The sequence below is a fragment of the Triturus cristatus genome, chromosome 11 (genome assembly GCF_964204655.1).
Source record: "Triturus cristatus chromosome 11, aTriCri1.1, whole genome shotgun sequence".
Lineage (NCBI taxonomy): Eukaryota > Metazoa > Chordata > Amphibia > Caudata > Salamandridae > Triturus > Triturus cristatus.
The window spans coordinates 1,058,906,928-1,058,931,336 of record NC_140594.1 but is presented as its reverse complement, the minus strand read 5'-3'; positions in this window follow the sequence as shown (position 1 = coordinate 1,058,931,336).

Here is a 24,409-nt window from a genome sequence, read left to right as displayed (position 1 = left end):
CTGCTGTAGGGGGGAGCCATTGTTTTAATGGATACCTCCTCATATTGCACTGAATGTCTTAGACAACTAGAAGACCGTCGTAACTATCAGGTCTTACGAGAAGATCCCACTAAGTGCCTTGAGAGTGAGATAAAGATCTTAGTGGAAGAAGCACTGTCTAACTGCTGGATTTCTGTTAAAGAAGCTACTTTCTTGATCAAAGCGAATCCAATAGTCCCGTATTTTTATATGCTTCCTAAAGTGCATAAGGTCCAAAGACCTCCTCCTGGACGCCCAATAGTGTCTGGTTTGGGTTCCCTGTTGGAACCGCTTTCTACCTTTGTTGATTATTTTTTGAGACCTTTGGTTACAGATATGCCAACCTATTTGAAGGACACAAAAGATTTGTTAAGATTGATTGAGGATATTTCTTTTGAGCCAGATAAGGATTTCTTGGTCTCTTTTGATGTGGAGTCCTTATATACATGTATTTCACAAGACGAGACCCTTTCCACATTGAAACTCTTCTATTAAACAGGAATTTGGACTCAATAACTCCGGTATCTTTTATTGTTAACTGTGCAAGACTGGCTATGAAAGAGAATTTTTTCAAATTTGAAGATCGTTTTTTTCTCCAAGTGTCAGGTACATCGATGGGGAGTGTTTTTGCCCCAAGTTTGGCAAATTTGTATGTTCATAATTTTGAACACCTCCATATTTTCAATATCAACAATCCATATCGAGACAATATTCGGTTATGGAGAAGATACATCGATGATGTGTTTGTGGTTTGGAGAGGTACATCATCCTCTATCCTTGATTTTAAAGTCTGGTTGAGTGATCAAAATGAGTTTTTGAGCTTCACTTGTGAATACAGTAAAATCGCACTACCTTTTTTTGATATTTTGATCACTCCTGGAGATGGTGATTTGAAAACAGAGCTATATAAGAAACCAATGGCAAAAAATTCACTTCTATCGTTTGATAGTTTTCATCCCCAGGCCTTACAGGAAAATGTGCCTTTAGGCCAGTTTTTGCGCATTAAAAGAAATTGCTCCACCACTATTAAGTATCAGGAACATGCAAAAAAACTGGCCATTCAATTGCAAGCTCATCAATATCCTAAGTACCTGGTGAAAAGGTCTATGAAACGTGCTGCCAATAATAACCGGGCTGCCCTTTTGGAGACCGGGGTTCCTAAAGCACCATCTCAAAGATTGACTTGTGTACATACATTTTCTAGTTACAATAATAAAATCAAAAAAAGTATTCTATCAAATTGGAAGATCTTGAATATTGGGGCAACAGCGCTACCCCGGCCTTTGTCTGCATTTAAACGTAGTACCAGCATTAAGGATCGTTTGATACATACACGTCCACGCTACAACAAAACGAATCCACAAGAGACCCTGTGGGGTTTACCCCCGGTACAGGGACATTTTTCTTTTGGTTCTTGTACAGTTTGTACCAACACTTCTCATATCACTGAGATCGATATCGGTTCGCCTAGACCATGGCTACTTACACAACATACGAATTGTAATAGTGAGAACCTCCTTTACCTGATCACTTGCCCATGTGCCTTACGGTATGTGGGCATGACCACACGTAAAGTGAAGGTACGTATTCTAGAACATAAGAGCACTATTAGGTGTAGGAAAGCCTCTACTAAACTGACCAATCACTTCTTGTTAGCTCAACACAGTCCTGCTGACCTTAAATGGACTGTTTTGGAAAAGCCATATATTCCACCCCATATCACAGATGTGACCTCCTTTCTATTTAAACAAGAACAATGGTGGGTCCATAAATTGAAAAGTGATAGGGTAGGTCTCAACGATGAGATTCCATGGGTTTCTCTATAGAAGACGCTATACATTTCAGACCTCTTCGTTTTTTCGATTATTACCTCCGAGACATCTGTGAGTTGAGATATATTGGACAGCTTGTTCAAAACTTTTAGAAACAAAGAGAGTTAAACTCTTACTTATCTAAGGGTTCTTTTCCCTATTATGACCATTTGATTTTGGTCTTAATGATTTTGTCTTGGATGGTTACATTTCCACATTCTTGTATTGCTAGACAGTCATGAAGACACTAATCAAGTGAGGCTCTTCCTCTTATCTTGCGTGTTTACTCTTGATGGTTATGTGTTCCATCCTATTTCAACTGTCCAGTAATTTTAGTGTTTTGAGTACCTGTGGGCTAATTGAATGTTGGAACAGTGCATTCACTTTCAGCGTGAGTGTGTCGAGGTAGTGGCGGTATTTCTATACATGCGCATTAGATGATTGTTTGAAGATATACTCAAACGCGTGAATGAATATGCTACTAAGTAGAGACGTCTAGCTAATAATTGATGTTAGCATAAAACAATGCTTCAAAGGTATGGCTATAATTACGTTTTATTTATTGTTGCGTGGTCATTTTACAGCGCATGCGCGTTTCGTCAGTGATATCGTCAGTGCGACTGCGCGTTGTGCACATATTTGCCTGTGAAGAGGTCAGGTAACTGCGCATGAGTAATTAATAGTGCTGTTACTAGCGCGTTTGCGCAGACTAGTTCCCAGTGACGTATTGAGCACAGCTAGTGCCGATTTGCTCATAACGTCGGGCACTATTTAAACGGCTTTAGCGTTGCAGTCAACTCACCTCCGGTCGCCGGCTCAATCTGATACGGAGTACCGACGGAGAGGTGAGTTGGATTTTGATGAGCTGCTCTATTTCCCTCTTTTTGGTGACTTGGGAATTGCTCACTGTTGTGTTCTCTGACTTGTTAGTAGAGCAATGTGAACGCGCATAGAGGATTAATTTGAATTTCTGGGTTGCCACTCCTCACTGGGGACAAGTGCTTTTTCATAATAAGAGCGCTATTTCTGTTGTCTCTTGGGTTTGGTCTCCTTGATATTCTATATTTACCTAAAGCATAGTGGATGCTTTCAGATGTGGGAAAGTCCCCCCCCCTTTTTTTTGTTCCCCTTTATGCTTGTATTGTGTGTGAAACCAATTGATGTAGGCCAATAGAGACAAATGGCCGTATGATTATTTTAAGTCCTTTGACTGCTCCTTGTTTTTATTTTTTATTATTTTTTGCTCTGATACACATGCCTCATTGATAGTCTATAGGATTTCTGATTAACCATAGACTAGGGAGGACAATTGTTTTGCTAATGGTATTGTAAACCGTTATTCAGAGCGGTGCCCCCTTCCTGAGCTGCTGCCAGGCTGAGGTGGGTCTGAGTACCCAGCTATTGCGGGTAAGATTTGTTATAATTCCATTTTACAGAATCGCATGATACACCAATGTGTGCAATCTGATTATTTTCACTGATTTGTATTATTATTATTGTTTGTTTATTTTTAGGTACACTCATCCTTGTTATAAGTGATGTACAGAGGACTGAGGTCATATACCTAATACATATCCTTTTTTCATTGCACTGATTTATTTATTCGCAGCAGCACCTGTTTGAGGTCCTGATGAAAGCCTCACCCACATGTGGGTATTGTGGCTGAAACATGTTGACCAATTCGTTGCTTCACCTTAGCGGTTATAAATCTACACCGCTGGTGTTTTGGATTTACTCCTGGCAGTTGGTGCTTTAGAATAAATTTAGCATTGACACCTCCTAGCTAGTTTTATTTTAATTTATTTTGCGCTGCGCCTTCACTCTTTATTAATCTCATTGCTCTTCATATGAGGATTTAGATTATCCTCGTTGTTGCAAAACATCCCTGAGCTCCCCTCTCTCAGTGAGAGGGTTGTAGCCCTCAAAGGAACTAGGTTTTTCCTTTGAGAGGAGAGTCCCTATGATGAAGCATGTCACCTTTTGGTGACTGAGGGATCTTGTCCTAAAAAGGGAAATGCCCAACTTCTGGTGTGGTGGTTTCTGTGATTCTGTTCTTCTTTATTTGTTATGTAGTTGGAAACACATTTTTGATTAGTATCTAGTTTAGACCCAAGGATTTCGTACTGTTATATGAGTTGTGGTTGGGGAATAAATCCCGGGTGGTCTTTAAAATTCTCCTCTTGTTTGTAATTGGTTTCTGTTTGGAACCTTCTGCTGTAGGGCCTGAAGCACTTCCTTCAGCTAGAACAGGTGATCCTCCCAGGTGGAACTGTACACAGCTATATCATCCAGATAAGCTGCACCGAACGGTTCCAACCCAGACAGGACCCTGTTCACAAACCTTTAGAAGGTGGCAGGGGCATTCTGTAAACCAAAGTGCATCACTTTGAATTGAATGTGACCATCTGGTGTGGAGAATGCTAACCTCTCCTTTGCTCATTCACTGAGGGAAATCTGCCAGTAGCCTGAGATCAAATCAAATGTTCTCAGTCACTTGGAAGCCCCTCACCTTTCAATTAACTAATCAGCTCTAGGTAAAGAGTGACCATCAGCCTTAGTGACTGCATTCAATCCTCTATAGTTCACACAGAACCTTAACTCCTTCTTTCCCCCTTCAGGATTAGGTTTGGGTACCAGCAGCACTGGGCTGGCCCATGGACTATCAGAGGTCTCAATTACCTCTGACTCCAGCATCTTAGCTACTTCAGCCTTGATGCTGGTTCTGACATGGTACGACAACCTGTACAGCTTATATTTGACAGGTAGGCTGTCATCAGTGGCAATGTCATGACAGGTATCACCGTTGGTGATACCTGTGGTTAAAGAGAACAGACCTGCAAACTGCTCAAGCACCTGCTTACAGCCTCTGTACTGCTGGTCTGTCAATTTGGGAGAGAGTAGAACTCCTTCTACTGACCCATTTAGCACATTGTGGGAGAGGAGGTCTGGCAGTGGCTCAGTCTCCTCCTCTCCTCCTTCGTCAGTGACCATCAGCATGCTCATGTCTGCCCTGTCTTAGAAGGATATCAATCTAATGACATGCAGGACCCAGTGGGGATTCCTGGGAGTGTTAAGGTCTACCAGGTAGGTAACCTCACCCTTCTTCTCTAAGATTGGACAGGGCCCTGTCCACTTGTCCTGGAGGGCCCTGTGAGCTACAGGCTCCAACACCCACACCAGTTGGTCCATATTATGTGAATATTTCAACATTTTATTATACATTTCTACAATTTATGAATGCAAGTCTTCACATTTCATTATCGTTTTCTTTTTAAGATTTTGTGAATGAAAAAAAAAAGTATTTAAAGCATCCTAAATGCATCATATCCTTTCAGCCAGAAAATCCCTCCTTTTGCTTGGTCATCCAATTTTTTGCTGATTGGTATCATTGATTTTTAAACTTTGTACACTGGAGCAGTGCCGTCCCGTACTAAGTATTTGTGCTTGACCACTGAAACTTGGTAAAAATGACTAATACCCAATTGTCATCTTAAGCTTTTACAGTAAGGTTGTAGAATATAGTGCAGTTTGATATACCAATGATATAGTAAATTATTAGTCACATGTGGATTGCAGCACATATTGTGCAATCCACTAGGCTGACAAGAAAAACATGGATTCAGACCAATTTGTGTAGACTGATTGCTGCAGCTGTTAAACATGCAAGCAAATATGTCAAAATAACCCTATTTGACAGAAAGGTACCCTCCTTATTAAATATAAAATACATCACCCTCAGTAAGCCTTGTAGCCCACAAGGCAGGGTGTTTAATAATTAAACGTGCACCATGTAAGAATTGACTGTTGGCATTGGCCTACAGTGACTAGCCCACAAAAACTATTTTCACTGTAAAGGGATGTAGCTGATTCTATGAGAAAAACAAAAGTGGAAATAAAATACTACTTCTGCCACCTTTGTTGTGGGATAATTGACCAAAGTGATTCAGCCACTTTTTATATTTATTGAAATCCAATTCAATGGTGAAGATGGATTTTTTTATAAATATCCAGGGAAAATAACTTTTAAAAAGTTACACTTTGCCTGTCTAACACTCCACTAGGCTAATCAGATTTAGTCTGTCAGCAGTGCCCCAGAGTACTTTCCCACCACTCTCTGTGGGCAGAAATAATGGCTAAGGCCTTTTGCAAGAAGAGCTGATTGTGAAGTATGTGACTCCTCTCAGCTCAGGTAAGGGCATGAACTTCAATATATTGAAAGGGACCAGATTGAAGCATGCTCATACACAGTTAAGGGTAAAGGAAGACTTGGGGAGAGAAGATTTTGATTGACAGACAGGGTGTAACCAGCTTGGCACGTGCCCAGTAGGATGGGAACTTGTTCCAGAGCCACTTTGGTGTGAGTGAGTTGGTGGGGACTTCTCCTTTACCTAGACACATCTCTGGCTGGGAGGGTGACACAAACCACCAGAAAGGTGCTGCCATGTTGGATTTACTCCAAAATATTGCATTGTATGATATTTTGCAGTAAGGAACTGTTCTGGATCCATAAGTACTGTTCGTTTTCACTAATTATATATTTGGAAAATATGTAGTCACCTTTAGGTCTGAGTGTTTTTTCCTGAATCCCTTAGTTCTGGTTTGACATTTTCCTGTAACACTGCTATATGCTAATTTCCAAAACATTTGACTTCCCTTTTTCTTAGAATGATTCTGTCTTTTCTTTTGGAATCCATTGGCAGTTCTCCATCCTAGTATTCTCACAGGCTGTTTCAGTGCATTGCATCCAGTGACTTCATAGGTGAACCAAAGTTACTCTCTACAGCACCTGAGTTATTATAGCTGGCCTAGCAATTTAGTTTAAGAGGCTGTCTATATGTACCGTAAATGTAATTGAGAGTGTTACAGCAGAATTAACTTTTTCACATGCTAAAACTAGAGTAATTTGCAAAATTTCAGGAATTTATTGCTATCCTTGTTACGCAAAATTCCAGAAACTAAGCCATTATACAACATTGTGCAATTACAAAGTCATGCGTGGCACAATTATAATGTGGGAACAATGTGAACACCCACAACACAAGCATCTGTTGTTTGTAGTAACTGTGTTTGTGGACTATTGTTTAGCACACAATGTGTGCTTGCATCAAAAAAGTATTCCGGAAAGCCCTTCAGGATAAAATAGAGCACTAAATGGTGGATTTCAATTTCCCATAATTACTTTTGAAGGGTTCTTTGGGTCATTTGCTGTTTCATTATTGTTTCAGAATGTAAGAGTGTGCATTATAATAGCAATTGTAGATATTGTGTGGTTTGTTTATCTGTTTTATGAAAGAGGCTTGAGTATGTATTCTGTAAATAATAATGTGCACTATACTTGGGATATCCTTTACTGTTCAGGTTTTTATTACCTTTTTACTGTGTTTGGCGTACCCTTATGTTCAAGGGATGAAAGTGTGTGCTTTGAGTGGCCCAAAATAAATATCTTTCATGAAAACGAGCCCTGCCTAAAAAATTATAGAAATTTGTTGCATAATGGACTAAAATAGATAGCACCAAATTTAGCAAGTCGTTCACCAATGATGTCATTAACAATGCGCTTCCCAAATAATGCCATCATATGTGACTCTCAGGCTATTGCCCCAAGAAAAGAATTGTAAAGCAAAGGATTTCCACTTAAAGTAAACCCCCTAGAACAAATTCTTACTTGTAGACACCCTCACAAATATGAGATGAGTGCTCTTGCCTCAAAGACATGTTACGCAAAGGTAAATGAGACTATAACCCACTTGACTCTTTTCTTGCATCTGGTTTCACCTGGCATTAGAACTGGGTGCAGTGCCAGATCATGTTATTTTAGTAAATCAGGCTTTTCATCCAATACTAGGGTGTTTGTGCTGTTTAGCTCCAGGGATGCCCCGTTTGACTAATTTAAGAGGGTTGATGCAAAGCAATTTTTCTGCTCAGTATCAGTCAACTTTCAGCGTAAACTAGCTTTTGCACATTAAATGTGATATTCACAGCTGTTTTTACTTTGTTTCTCTGTGTTGCACGAACACCAGCACAAACCTTAACTAAACCTGGCCCCTGTGTCATAGCATACAATGAATATAAGATGAGGCACCCAAGTCTGTGCTGTCATGTTTGACAATAGTTTGTTCAGCCATCCAGGATATGTTGGGTTTGCAAGACTATCCAGGGTGCTAACTACGCACAATTCAATACATGACTGCAAAGTATACAATTGGGTGTCTGCGCAAAAGTATTGAGAGTCTCAGATACATTTCAGTGTGTTCAGAATGGAACCCACTACACTTGCAGATTGCTGGTCTGGAGAACCCAGGGTGCTAATTGCACTTTATTCTTATGTTTTAGCGATGTTTGATTGTGTTCACAGTGACCATTTGCCAACTGCTTTAACCTTTATTTAAGGTTCACTGTTTCTGGTGTTTTGACAAGGGTGCATCTGTTCCACGACAGATGGTTATTACATCTGGTGTTTGGTTTTTATGGGACTATGACAAGAGTGCATCCATTATTTGAGTTGGTTACACAAACATCTATTCTGCTTGATGCTAAACTGAAATAGTGTCCATAAAGATGGATCAGTAAATGATGTGGTGCTGAAGTATTTCTGTCAAAGTGCTAATGTAAATGCTCCTTGTCAGGAATATGTATGTCTGTGTACTGTTGCTAGACCTGAGATAAGAAAGGCTGTTAGTTCTAGGAGGAGAAAAGTACGTTTTAGGTGTCCTGGGGTTAATCTTTGGGAAACTGTGGCAAGTATTAAGGTAGATTAAGCACTGTAAGATGGCCACTTCTTTAGTTAGGGTTTGACTGGCATTTGGTGCATTCTTAGAATTCCTTTGTTCTGGGCCGTAGGAATTCTAAATTGCACACTTCAATTTGGCTTTGTTAGGAGACAGCTGTTTAACTGATTTCGCTCAAGATTCAATGTTGCCTTAGGAATTTCAGTCTGTTTTGTTAAGGAAAATTCAGGGTAAATTACTTGTAGTCGCCTACCCGTTGCCTCTCAGATTGGCGCAGAAGATTGGCAAGAAAAGTCAGTCAGTTTCGAAGTTCAGCCCTCTAATCCAAAGTAGCACTGGTGATCACAGTCTTTCAGGATTCAGTCGGAAGTTATTCCTGCGCTCCAGGTTTTCACACGGATGTGTCGGAGCCTTGAATCTGTGCAGCTGCTCCCAGTCATTCTCAGTCACAGAAGTGTATGGGGGTGTGGAGCCTGTGCAATCTTCGCTCCACTGCCTTCGCTCATCAGTTGAGCCTGCACAGTCCCAGGAGCAGCAGAAAGAGGAGTTAAGCTGAGGTGTGGCTTCCGTCCCTTTTAGTGGTGTACAATGTTGTGAGGAAGGCTGCGTGAGTAATCACCTGTGCAGAGAACTGCTAATCATTACCTTTGGGGCACTTTCCCTTCTGTTTGCCTTTTCCTAACCATTCCAACCCTGAACATTTTTGCGAGTAAAAGAAGTCGTTCCAAGAGAATAACAGTATTAAAAAGACATGAAACTCAAGACAATTTATCAGAAAATCAGTGAGAAATTAGGAAGTTGAACTCTAGAAGAGTCCTTCACAGTTTATATTGAGTCTACAGAGAAAAGTTGAACTCTAATGAGTCCTTTCACAGGAAATGTCTGACTACATAACATTTTAAGTGTAAATATTCAGGAGAGAGGCAATAGCTCCAATCAGCCTGGTAAGAACTCAATTAAAATGTATAAATAGAATAGCTTATAATTGTTCGGAGTACAATGCTTATGTTTGTTGTTATCACTCCAGGTGTTCTCTTGCACAGCAGTCGCTACTAGCATAGAAGAAAATAGATAACCAGACGAATCCATTAGAGAGAGCCCAGGAGTTGACTAGAGTAGTCTTTTCAATGTCCCATTCCCCTTTCCCCCTTGCCGGTGATATTAAACTGTGGCAGTCAGGTGTCACCGGAGGGTGGGCATTGGGGGTCAGCTTCCATTCCGTTCCTGTGGAGATTTAAGGGTTCAGACAGATTGAAGTGCCCACGTTGAAAGCTCCACCTGGACAGAATGGCAGAAGGTATTAGTCTAAAATCCCTGGGAGATATGTTAGAAGCAATTCAAAGGGAGTTAGTAACTGTGAGGGAAGTAAATAAGAATCTTAGGCAAGAGGTTGGAGATTCCTGTCAAGAAACAAGTACCCTGTCCTTAAAGATGAATGGGTTGATTGCAGGGTCCACTCTGTTGCCGCAGTCGGAATCCACGACTATGCCATCAGAGCAACCACGAGGTTCAGTAGCTCAATTGGTTCATACTGTATCACCTACTATTCCACTCGCACCCCCAGAAAGGTATAGTGGAGATCCTCAGAAAGCTAATCTTTTTTACTCAATGTTCATTGCATTTTATGCGTCACCCACCCTTATTCCCAGATGCCCAGTCATGTGAAACTTTTGTTTTGTCTTATTTGAGTGGGTATGCTGCTAATTGGTCAATGCCTTTAGAAAAAAAGAAATTATCAATTTTTATATAATTTTGAAAGTTTGAAGGCAGAGTTTTGAAGAATATTTGATCGAAGAAGGGTGTCCCAAGCTATAGATAATGAGCCTTTGTAACTGCGTCAGGGAAACAAAGACGATTGGAACAGTAAGAGGTCCGTTAACCAAGGAGGAGAAAGATCTGAGAAGACAAAAGGATCTGTGTCTTTACTGTGGAGGGTCGGGGCATTTTGTAGGAGAATGTCCGAAGAAGCCAAAGAATGTTCAGAAGGGAAACTACAAAAGCCATCAGTAGGCAGAGTTGCACTGGTGGTGGAGGGTAGTAGGACAACTCCAGAATCACAGCAGATCATGAATACTTTAAAGACTATGTCACCTCTCCTCATTGAATTTAGAGATCAAGAAATTCCTGGAGTCGCAATTATGATTGATTCAGGAGCTACTGTTAATTTCTGTGACTTGAAATATGCCCAAAGGATTGGAATTAAGGCCTTACCAAAAAAAAGAACGAACCAGTACGAACTGTGGACGGAACTAATTTGTCTTCCGGCCCCATCATCATCCATACCGAGCCCCTTGAGCTATGGAAGTCAGATGAACATCATGAGACCATTCTATTCAACCTTATTGATGCTCCGCAGTTTCAGCTTATTCTGGGTCTGCCTTGGCTGTCGGAACATAATCCAGCCATTGAATGGGAAAATAGAACAGTGAAATTGAAATCAAGTTATTGTTTGGAACATTGTTTTTCCAAAAAGAAGCTGAATCCAATACCGTCTCAGGCATCTTTATTATCCTATGCTGGGGAGTCCATTTGTTTAATTGACACTACAACCAAACCTGCGGAATATGCGGACCTTTGGGATGTTTTTAGTGAAATCAAGGCTGAAAGACTTCCGCCTCAATGTCCATACGAATGCACCAAAGATCTGGAGCCAGGGGCCGTGCTGCTGTGTAGTCAAATCTATTCTTTAACAGAAAATGAAAACAACTATTTAAAAGAATATCTAGACAAATATCTGGCCAATGGATTTATCCACCATCACAGTCCCCAGTTTCCTCTCAATTATTTTTTATCTTGAAGAAAGAAGTAACTTTGCGAACTTGTATTGACTACAGACCCTTAAATCGGATTACTATTAAAAACAGATACCCTTTGCCTCTGATATCAGTTTCGTTAGATCAGTTGAAAGAAGCTCACATTTCTACAAAATTAGATTTGCACGGAGTGTATCATCTTGTCCGGGTCAAACGGGGTCAAGAGTGGAATACTGCCTTTAGAACCAGATAAGTGATGCCCTTTGGCCTTTGTAATGCTGCTGCAGCGTTTCAACATTTTATAAATGATGTTATGGGAGACCTTATTGATAAGGTTGCAATAGTGTATCTAGATGACATCCTGATTTATTCTAAAGATCCTCAAGAACATCCAACACATGTAAGAACAATTTTAACCCAGCTACTTGAGAATAATGTATATGTGAAGCTGGAAAAGTGTGCTTTTAGTGTCACTACTGTGGAGGTCATGGATTTGTTTTGTCATCAAAAGGAGTAAGTATGGATCCGAAGAAGGTGAATTCAGTGGTCACTTGGCCATCCCCAAAGGATGTAAAAAAGTTCAAAGGTTTTTGGGTATTAGCAAATTTTTACCGCAGGTTTATTCCGGATTTTTCTCAGAAGATAGTTCCAATTACTAGGCTACGAAAGAAAGGAATAAGATTCCAGTGGTCAGAAGAAGTGGAATGAGCCTTTATATATTTAAAAGAAAGTTTCACCATCGCTCCAATTTTGCTACATGCTGATCCAGCAGAACCTTTCTATATTGAAGCTGATGCATCTGGCCAAGCCATTGGAGGAGTACTCTCTCAACGCCAAAAGACAATGGGGTAACTACATCAAGTTACTTATCGTTTCAGTAAATTAAGTCCAGCTGAAGTCAATTATACTGTTGCAGAGAAGGAGTTGTTAGCTGTAAAATACGCTTTTGAAGATTGGAGGCATTATTTAACTGGGGCCAGACATGTTGTGACAGTATTTACTGATCATAAGAATCTCCAGTGTTTGAAATCAGCAAGAACCTTCACTCCTCAACAACTTCGTTGGTCACTTTATTTTGCTGACTTTAATTTTGTCATTACTTATCGACCTGGAAATAAGAATGGGAAAGCAGATACTTTATCTCGGATTCAGACAGAGGAGCAAAGACATCAAGTAAAAGAGTAGCCCATTATTTTGAGTCAAAGATAATCTGTGCAATTTCTTTAGTGAATTTTGAAGAAATTAAGAAGAATATGACACTAGAAGAAATGCAAGCTTAGTATGAACAGGATTTAGACAGAGTGTTGTCCAATCAGTTGCCATATTATAAAGGAGCCTACCAACTTCAGAGATTCAAAAGAAAGCCTTGCAGGAATGTCATGATCTTCCATTGGCTGGTCACAAGGGCATTTTGAGGACGACTGATTTGATTAAACGTTAATTTTGGTGGCCTAACATTATGCAATATGTGACGACCTGTGAAGTTTGTGCAAGAGGGAAATCTGTCCGACAGGCTCCTCAGGGTTTGTTGCAACCTCTGCCTGTTCCACTTCATCCATGGCACACTATCATGATGGATTTGGAAGTTGATTTACCTTTGAGTCAATATCGTAACACCATTCTAGTGTTTGTAGATGTTTTTACCAAGATGTGCCACTTTGTTTCCTTGAAAGGAGTTCCAATAGCCAAACAAGTAGCAAAACTGTTCGGTGAAAATGTAATTATGAGTCATGGGATGCCAAAGATTGTAATTTCAGACAGAGATCCTCAATATATTTCACATTTTTGAAAGGCATTTCTGCAAGAACTAGGGGTGGAGGTTAAATATTCCACTAGTTATAATCTACAAATTGATGGCCAAACAGAAAGAACAAATCAAGAATTGGAGCAATTTCTTAGGTTCTTTCTTCTGGATCAAGAGGGGAGTGGTCATATTTAGTATGGTTGGCTGAATTTGCACATAACAATGCTAAGAATGTTTCTACTGGTTATTCCCCTTTCTTTTTAAATTATGGGAGACATCCTAATCTGCTTGTCTATCAGATGGATTCCAAGGTTCCAGCAGTTAGAGGTTGGGTGAAAGAGTTAAGGAGTCTTCATAAAATGGCAGTCAGCAATTTATTCAAAGCAAAGGAGAGTTATAAGAAATATGCAGATAAGCATAGAAAACAATCACTGAATTTAAAAGTTGGAGAGCAGGTTCGGTTGTCAACTCAGCATCTTCGTTTGAAAGGATGTAAGAAGTTTTAACCACATTTTGTGGGACCCTATTCTATTGAAAAGATTATGGGACCAGTAACAGTGAAATTGAAATTGCCCCATAACCTAGGGTTATCCCTTCTCAAAAGATGTTCATCTAATACTAGAATTTCCAAAGTTTCTACATCACTTTTGATTAACGGACAATCTGAGTATGAAGTAAAGAGATTTATAGACTCAAACAAATCTAGAGGAAGGCGTTACTATCTTATTGATTGAAAGGGTTATGGACCTGACGAACGTACTTGGGAGTCTGCAGTTAATATTCATGCTCCTAGATTAACACGCAAATTTCATTTACAGAAGCCTTATAAATCTAAGCCATTAGAATGGCCTTTGAGAGGAGGTACTGTCAAGACTCTGCATGCCTGTACTGTTGCTAGACCTGAGATAAAAAAGGCTGTTAGTTCTAGGAGGAGTAAAGTACATTTTAGGTGTCCTGGGGTTAATCTTTGGGAAACTGTGGCCAGTATTAAGGTAGATTAAGCAGTGTATGATGGCCACTTCTTTAGTTAGGGTTTGACTGGCATTTGGTGCATTCCTAGAATTCCTTTGTCCTGGGCCTCAGGGAATTCTAAATTGCACACTTCAATTTGGCTTCATTAGGAGACCACTGTTTAATGGATTTCTCTCAAGATTCATTGTTGCCTTAGGAATTTCAGTCTGTTTTGTTAAGGGAAATTTAGGGTAAATCTGATTACTTGTAGTCGCCTACCCGTTGCCTCTCATATCTGAGAAGAAGATCGGCAAGAATAGTCAGTCAGTTTCAAAATTCAGCCCCCTAGTCCGAAGTAGCTCCAGAGATAACAGTCTTTCAGGCTTCAGTCAGAATACATTCCTGCGCTCCAGGTTTTCACCCGGAAGTGTCAGAGCCTCGAGTCTGCGCAGCTGCTCCTAGTCATTGTCAGTCGCAGAAGCTGGATAAGTGTGCGGGGGTGCGGAGCTTACGTAATATTTGCTCCACTGCCTTCACTTGTCAGTCGAGCCGGCACAGTCCCAGGAGCAGCGGAAAGAGGAGTCAAGCTGCGGTGTGGCTTCAACGTCATGAAGGTCATGTGAGTAATCCCCTGTGCAGAGAACTGCTAATCGTTACCTTTCTGGAGCTTTCCCTTCTATTTCCCTTTTCCCCACCTTTCCTACCCTGAACCTTTTTGCAAGTAAAATAAGTTGTTCCAAGAGAATAACAGTATGAAAAAGACATGCAACTAAAAGACAATTTATCATGAAACCAGTGAGAAATTAGGAAGTTGAACTCTAGAAGTGTCCTTCACAGTTTATATTGAGTCTACAGAGAAAGGTTGAACTCTAATGAGTCCTTTCACACCAAATGTATGACTACATAAGGTTTTAAGTGTATATATTCAGGAGAGATGCAATAGCTCCAATCAGCCTGGTAAGAACTCAATGAAAACGTATAAATAGAATAGCATATAACTGTTCAGAGTACAATGCTTATGTTTGTTGTTGTTATCACTCCAGGTGGTTCCTGGCACAGCAGTCGCTATTAGCATAGAAGAAAATCGAGAACCAGACGAATCCACTAGAGAGAGCCCAGCAGTTGACTGGAGTAGTCTCTTCTCTGTCCCATTCCCCTTTCCCCCTTGCCGGTGATATTAGACTGTAAGCAGTCACCAGAGGGTGGCCATTGGGAGTCGGGTTCCATTTCATTCCTGTGGAGATTTAAGGGCTCTGACACTCCTGTTGTGAAGAAGTATGTCTGACTAAGTGCTAATTAAAAAGCTCCGGTTGTATCATGAGCATTGTGTGTCTCAATAGATTTTGGTAGTATGAGCTTGTGATGTGCCTTATTTGACCTCATATTCCTCACAGTCACTCAATACTATTTCATGCATACACTACAAGATCTTACATCATCAACATTTACATCAGGAATCATTACATCACAGTAAGTACATTAGAAGTACCTTTGTATTGCAGTATTTTACATCTGGGTTGCTTTATTAGACAGAAGAGGGGTACAGCCCTGAGCACCTGCGTCACACCCAGCTATGCCAATTTATCAACAGGCTGATGGGAGAAGCAGATGGCCTGGTCAGGTGAACTTGAAGTGCATAATCAGCATGTGGTGGTATGTTATCAGGATGTAGATGATTTATTTCCTATTTATTTTGAATGGCTTTAATGCTATGGCAGAATACTTTATAAATGCAAAAACAACTATTGATGGACAGAATTTAAAAAAATGTCATACATTCACCCCAGTACAGAGATCTGGGCCTAAATCCATCGTTTTTGCTCACCATGCCATTCCAGTTTGGACCCAGCCATATGCAAATCAGTCTTGACCCTGTGCCCAAAGGGAACAGTCCAGCCCGAGCTGCCAGAGTACTTTATAAAGACATAAAATATAAATAGTAATAATCTGTAAATTCACACACAAAATGTGTCAAAGCCATATTGAATACTTAGATATTAGAACAAATATATTGCCAGATTACAACATCTGTCTATTGAAAATTTAACACTTCAAATTGCATATTGCATTTTCAAAGTGTAAACCTAATGCAATTGAAATGGTGTATACCTTATGGTGAACTCTTCAGGACCAGGGGCATATGTATAATTAGTGAGATCATTGCGGATGAGAAGCATAATAGGTGAGTTGGGTTCAAGGAAATAGAATCTCCCTATTCGATGTAGAAAAAGACTCTAGAGAGAGCTGCAACTGGAACCTCTGGATCAGTTAAAAGTCAAAGAAAATTAAAACAGATGTACACACTATTAGGTTCATTAAGAACTTTAACTAACAATGCAAGATTGCCTCTAAACTCCTGAACAAACATTGGAATATGTTCACTACTGACACCTGTAGCAGAAGATTTACAGGAAACTCACCTATTAAATACATTGTAATTCTGATAGCAATGTGTATATGCAAATATACCCGATAGCCCTGAACAATGAAGATTATTCAGTTATGAATATGTAAACATGTTTTTATAGTCAGCAAGATTTCTGTTTTGTGTCCCATTTTTGGAAATTTCAATATCACTTGTAGCACTTTTTTAGATGACCAAAAATCAAGCCCATAGTCACATATAACATATATTGTTTGCAATTAAGGTTGCAACATCAGCAGACAATAAAATATGTGATATTTTAAAGAATAACTACATTTAGGTTGATGCATTACTCCATGACTTTATGTACGAAAAATATGTTTTACCCACATGAGTAGAAAAACGTAAGAATGTATTTTGAGGTTTTGAGATTGGGATACCAATTGAGGTTTAGAAATGTATATTAGCTTAAACAATTAAATATGCTAGTGAGAAAATACGTGATTATATTGATATTGAATTTATATTAGGGCGTACTAATTTTTAACATTGAAACAACTAATGTTTGTTGGTATTTGAATTGATGCAAAAATTAGAATTAACTTTCTCTTCAGCATATGTATATACTTGCACTTTGAGTCACACTGATATTGCCATAATTTTACCAAAAAGTGACAAATGACTCAAACTAAGTAAAGCTCATATGGAAAAAATACTTTATGGGGCCTAGTCATAAACTGTATTCTGTAGTACGTTTGGCAGGACTACAATAGTACTACTAATGTACTACAAAATGTTTTGTATAAGCAGACGTTCCACCTCTCTTATCTTTTCTGTGCAAAATTCTCCACCTCACATGCAAAGTCCATGCAAATGTAAGTATATGTTTTAGAATTAAAATGTGGGAGAGACAGATTGTAGTGACGGGAAATACATAATAATTACTACAAAATAGGAGGGGTTAAGGGTTACAGGAGGAGTAAGGAGAGGTTTAGGAAGGCATGTGCACCCACCTGAAAAAGGTACGCCAATTCCCATTTACAAATTGAACTTTTAATGTTACAACAGCCAAAAAGGACATAAACCATCTATAAATGTACTCCATTTCAGAGATGAAGTACGTCTAGCACCAAACAGGGTGTCACTGGTACTGCAAAATCTTCTTATAGAAAATAATGGACATAAGGACTTTCCTATAGGAAACAATATTAAATTAAATTAAATTATTTAAACTAGTTAAAATATGAAGTAATTACTTCAATGTTGAAAGGCATAATCTATATAAATTTAACGTAGTTTAATAACCTTTTTTACTTTGAAAAAAATTACATTCATTTTTATCATTAATTTTTATTAAAATATAAGTACATTAGTTAAATCAGTTAAATCAAAACATAGGGCCCAATTCACAAAAGTAATCTGAGACAAAATTTGAACTTTACGACTTTCGGGTATTCACAAAGGTCATTTAGGAGTAGTAAAGTTAGGCTTTTGTCTTAAGTTTGTCTTAAGTTTTGGTCTTACAACAAAATCCTAACTTAAGTTTAACTTAAGTTTAACTTAAGATTTTGTCTTAAATTTGTCTTAAGTTTTGGTCTTACGACAAAATCCTAACTTAAGTTTAAGTTAAGTTTAATTTAGGATTTTGTCTTAAGTTTGTCCTAAATTTTGGTTTTAAGACAAAATCCTAACTTAAGTTTAACTTAAGACCAAAACTTAAGACAAACTTTAGACAAAATCCTAACTTTACTACTCTAAAATGCCCTTTGTGAATACAGAAAGTCATAAAGGTAGGATTTTGTCTCAGATTACTTTTGTGAATCGGTCCCATAGAGTTCTAGCAGCTCCCAGCCCTCAGGCAGTGGTTCACGTACGGGTGTGAGTACCTGACTTATTTCCAACAGTACCTTTCATCTTAATGAAACGTGCACTTGGAAGTTGCTTTTGCAGAGGTTTGTTGCAACATACTATGCAGTGTTATCAGAAACATCATACGCACTTCAACGGAAAGCTACCTTGTTCACATTTAAAAGCACAACCCCCTACAACCAAACATACATTGTAACTATAGTGCCATGGAAATCGACAAGCGGCTCAATTAGAAAGAAGGAACAATATAGATCGCATTTATGGTGGCCATTTTGTAATATGCACAAAATACAATCCAAGACATATGATATAAAACCATAGGCATTTCAACATAAAGCAACATCAGCTGTTCAAAGTAATGCATTACAATCCAAAATGCGTAATATAAAAAGATCAGCCATTCAATTAATGAAATACCAATCATTCTACCATTCTCCTCTCAATGCTTATGGACATATTAACCTAAATTATGTGCATAACGAAAGAAAGGTAAAACATAAGGAAAGTAAATGATAAGTCTTGAATATGCATTCAATATGAAACAATCTGAAAGAAAAGAAATGGGAAGGTTGCAGTTCATGTCCCGGTATATTACTGTGTTAGTACTTAATGCCCGTATGATATAAATACACATCAAACCACTACAGGTCCAATTTTAGAGAAAATACCCAACCTCTCATAAACTATAATTATGCCCAATTGGGCAGATCAAAAACATTATTATGTAACACAATCTGGAAAATCAGCCCCTGTGGGTGAAGCCTGTCAACCCTAATAAAATCAGGAATCAGAATTAAACATCCAAATTAGCATTTCAAACTGTACCCCTATACCACTCCATCGTACGTCACACCACTATATGCCACTCCACTCTATGCTAATCCATTAAACACCACTTCACTCTAACCCACTCCACTCTACACCACCACACTGTACACTATTACACTCTACATTACTCCATTTTGTGACATTCCAGTGTACACCCATATACTGTATTCCCTTCCACTCCGTGCTACTCCACTGTATGCTATTCCACTGTATGCCACTCCACTGTACTCCACTTCACTCTATGCCATTCCACTCTATGCCACTTCAGTTTATGCCACTGCACTGTTTGCCACTCTACCATATGCCACTCCACTGTACGCTATTACACTGTAAATCATTTGATTCTATGCCACTCTACTATACTCCTCTCCCCTTTACGCCAATCCACTGTACCCTACTTCATTCCACACTATTCTACTGTATGACACTCCATTCTATGCCATGCTACTGTACGCTATTCCACTATATGCCACTCCACTATACATCACTGCACTGTATACCAGTAACACTAAATGGCATTTCACGCTACACCACTTAACAGTATGTTACTTCACTGTATGTTACTCTACACTATGCCACTCCATTCTACACAGCACACTTTATGCCAGTACACCCTACACTATTCCACTGTTTGTCCCTCTACACTGGAAAACTCATCGCCACTCCACAATGAGCTTTTACACTGCATGCCACTACGGTCTACCCACTACACTCCAGATAGCTCAACTCTACAACACTCCACTCTACCGTATTCCACTCTACAACACTCTATGCCAGTACAATGTATGTCACTCCACTCGACGCCACTCCTGTCCGCTCTATGACAATCCACTGTATGCTATTACACTGGACATTACTCCTTTCTGCGCCATTCCACTGTATTCCACTCTCCTCTATGCCAATCCCCTCTACCCTACTACATTCCACCCTATTCCAGTGTATGACACTCCATTCTATGCCACACTACTATATGTGATCCCACTATATGCCACTCCACTCTACATCACTACACTGTTTGACAGTAACACTAAATCGCATTCCACTCTGCTGTGCGCTACTCTACTGTATGCCACTCCACTCTACACAGTCCACTCTATGCCAGTACACTCTACACTATTCCACTGTATGCCATTCCACTCTGGAACACTCCATGGGACTCCTCAGTAAATATTACATTGCACACCTCTAAAGTCAACCTCACTACACTCTACCCCAATCCACTCTACAACACTCCTCTCTACGGTATTTCATGCTACAACACTTCACTCTATGCCACTGCACTGTATGCCACTCCACTATACACCACTCTTGTGTGTGCTTTTCCACTCTATGCCACTACACTGTACGTCACTCCACTATATGCTACTCTACTGTATTCTACTCTACTGTATTCTACTCAACTATATTGTACTCTACGGTATTCCACTCCACTATATCCAATTCCACTCAACGCAACTCCACTCTACCCCGCTCCGGTATGCCACTCCAATGCATGCCACTCCACTCTACACCACTCTAATCTCTGCCATTTCACTGCCCGCCACTATCCTGTACCTAACTCGACTGTACGCCAGTCAACTCTAGAACACTCCAATGCATGCCACTCAACTCAATACCATCCCACTGTCTGCCACTTCACTTAATGCTAATTCACTGTATGGAACTCCACTGTACGGCACTCGCTCTGTATGCTATTCCACGCAATACCACTCCACTGTACCCCTCTCCACTGTACACCAGTCTGATAAATGGTTTTCCACTGTACACCACTCCATATTTGCCACTGAACTCTATGCCACTCTGCTCTACCCCACTCCACTCTAAGTCACTCCACTCTATTCCACTCCACTCTTCACCACTCAAGTCTATGCCACTCCACGCTGTGCTAGTCCCCTCTGAGCTGCTCCATTCTCCGCTGCACACAACTCCAGTCTTGCCACTACACTCTACGCTATTCCAGTCTATGCCACTCCACTCTAGGCTATTCCACTGTACGCCACTCCACTCTACTCGACTTCACTCTACGCCACTCCACTCTATGCCACTCCACGCCACTTCAGTCTATTTCACTGAACTGTTTGCAATATTACTTCTATACAACTGAACTCTACACCACTCCACTGTAGCCTCTCCACTTTATGCTAGTCCACTGTACACTCCTCCATTTTATGCCAATGTACTCTACGCTATTCCACTGTATGCAACTCCATTCTCCGCCTCTCCACTCTATGCTATTTAATTCTACTGTACTATACTGTACGCCACTCCAGTGTATTCCACTACATTGTGCACCACTGAATTGTACGTTACTCCACTGTACACTATTCCACTCTATGGCAGTGCACTGTACACCACGCCAATCTATGCTATTCCACTATTGGTCACGCCACTCTATGCAATTCCACTTTATGGCACTCCACTGTATGATAGTCCGCTGTGCCCCTCTCCACTGTGTAGTATTCCAACCTATAGTCCATTCTACCCCACTCCTCTGTACGCCAGTCCAGTCAATCACATTCCACATTCCAATGGATGAAGAACAGCCGTCTGAAGCTGAACCCGGACAAGATGGAGGTTCTCATCCTCAGCTCCACACCCTCACCCTGGGATGACTCCTGGTGGCCAACCACCCTGGGAGCAGCAACAACACCCACCGACGACGCACGCAACCTGGGGTTTATCCTCGACTCAACGCTCTCCATGACCAAACAAGTCAACGCCGTCTCCTCTTCCTGCTTCAACACCCTCCGCATGCTCCGCAAGATCTACAGGTGGATCCCCACCAACAAATGAGTGTATACTGACCACGAATCAGATCTAATTTGGCCAAGAAATTTAATGGGACCACCGCTGACCATTTTAATCTTCTCTCTCAATCTACTGGCTTAACATCCAGCCCAGCAGAACACTTTTTGATTTTCAAGTTCTTCCACTTGTTTAAATCAAGGGCCAAGCACAAAGGATTATGTTCACCAAATTGGCTCCACACAGCACTATACTGTATAGCAAGATAAACTAGGTTAGAAGGAAGCAAAATATAGTCAACCGTGGAGTTAAAACCTCACCCAACAAATTTGGGAATATCAGGTTCAGAGCTAATACCACTTTTAATGTAATTTAAGAGCTGTGAAATTGTCAGACATGATGTTGTCTAAAAATTAGCCGGGCCCTGTTTGTTCAAAGGGGGAGTCTCCCTCTCGAAGCAATTCCTCATCCCTTAACCCCTCACCTACTGGGCCGTCCCTTCCCCTCCTACCCAGTGCTGAGCCCTTTTTTGGCTATTTGAGGTAGTTTGCGCTTAGGCCTCTGTAACGTTTTGTCCACATAAGGGGCCTCATGTAGGAAGCCAAATACCGGTCGGTAACGGCCGATTTTCGGTAATTATACCGTTACCGACCGGTATTTTGGCCATTGGTATGTAGGGGGACAAACTTTGCTTTCGGAATTTACCGAATCGGTAAAATTACCGATTCGGTAATAATACCGAATCGGTAATGTTACCGAATCGGTAACTTTTCCGAATCGGTAATTTTACCGATTCGGTAAATTCCGAAAGCAAAATCGAGATGTAGGGGGAGTGTGTGTGTGTGTTTAAGAGTCGGTATTTACCACCAACTTATAGTTGGTGGTAAATAATGAATGTATGTGTAAATGCATTTTTACGCGCGTAGCAGTGTGCAATGTGGCATACATACATGCCCTTAGGGCATGTATGTGTGCCACATGTGCACACATGGCCGAATCAGGGGTGCAACAGGGTGTCAATGTGACACCCTGCCACCCTTGTATGTGTTCCCCCCATTACCGAATCGGTATTTACCGATTCGGTAATGAGGCATACCTTCCCATCAATGGGAAGGTATGCCTCATTACCGAATCGGTAAATACCGATTCGGTAATTACCGACTAGTAACGATTCGGTAAAAAATACCGACTCATTACCTACATACCAGTTACCACTTCTAAAATACCGATTCGGTATCGTTCGGTATTTTAGAAGTGGTAACTGGTATGCTACCTACATGAGGCCCAAGGTATCCATGCGTCCTTTTCTTCCAACATGCTGAGGATTCTAAAGGTATCCAGGATTTGTCGATTCCCCTGGAGAGGACCCAGAAATGAGCCATTTTGGGTTTGTGGTGAAAAATTGGGAAAAAACTGCTTATGAAGAAAGCATCTGTTTTTTTCCCTGCAAATGGTCTCAACAAAGCTTTTGTGGTGATAAAATCACCATCGTCTCAGCTTTCAGGATCAAGCAGACTTTTGTAAGAAAGCCAAACTTTTCTACACAGTTTTGGCATTTTAGTGGGACATAGCCTATTTTTTCTATTTTTTGCGCTTTCAACCTCCTTTCAGTTAGTGCTAGAAATCGATGTAAAACAAATAATAGATCCCAGAAAGCTATACATTTCTGCAAAGTAGACAACATTCTGAATTCAGGAAGGGGTCATTGTGTAGATCCTTCAAGGTTTTCCTGTAGAAAGTAACAGCTGAAATTAAAACATATTGAAAACAAGTTGAAAAAAACATCCATTTGTGCCTGCATTTTCACCTGTAACTTCTTTTACATATGGCAGATTTTTAAAAGCAATATACTGTTATGTCCATGGGAGCCTTATAGTTGCAGAGGTATATAGGACTTGTAGGTTCACCAAAAACTCAAAGTGCCCAGAGCACCTTGCTCTGGTTTTTCATTGTGTACCGGGTATAGAGCAATTCACTTGGTAAAATATAAGGAGTGAAAAATAGGTATCAAGGAAAACTATGTATTTCCAAAATGGGAACAACATTTGTAGTTTAAAAGCATTGGTTATTTGTACAACTCCGTATATGTGGGTACCTATACCTGCATGTGAATTAGAGGGCATTTTTGAAACTGCAATCTTTTTTACACACTGTCTTGCGTTTGGTAGGAATAAATGCATAGAAATTCACTTGGCAATAACACTTGTTCTACTATTCTGTGTTCCCCTAAGTCTCCCGATATAAATGGTACCTCACTTGTGTGGTTAGGCATAGTGCCTGTGACAAGACATGGCCCAAAACCCAACTTGGTCACATCATTTTTTTACAGTGAAAACTGACTATTTTTTTTGCAGTGTGCCTAGCTGTAGTTTTTGGACCCCAGCTCAGGTGGCAACTAGGGAAGCCAAGCAAACCTGCATATTTCTGAAAATTAGACACCCAGGGGAATCTAGGATGGGGTGACTTCTATGGCTTTCACCAGGTTCTATTACCCAGAATCCCTTTCAAACCTCAAACTCTGTCAAACGTCTGAGATGGAAAGTTCTAGAATCTGCGGGGAGCAACAAACCTTCACCCACATAGCATTGCCCAAAGTC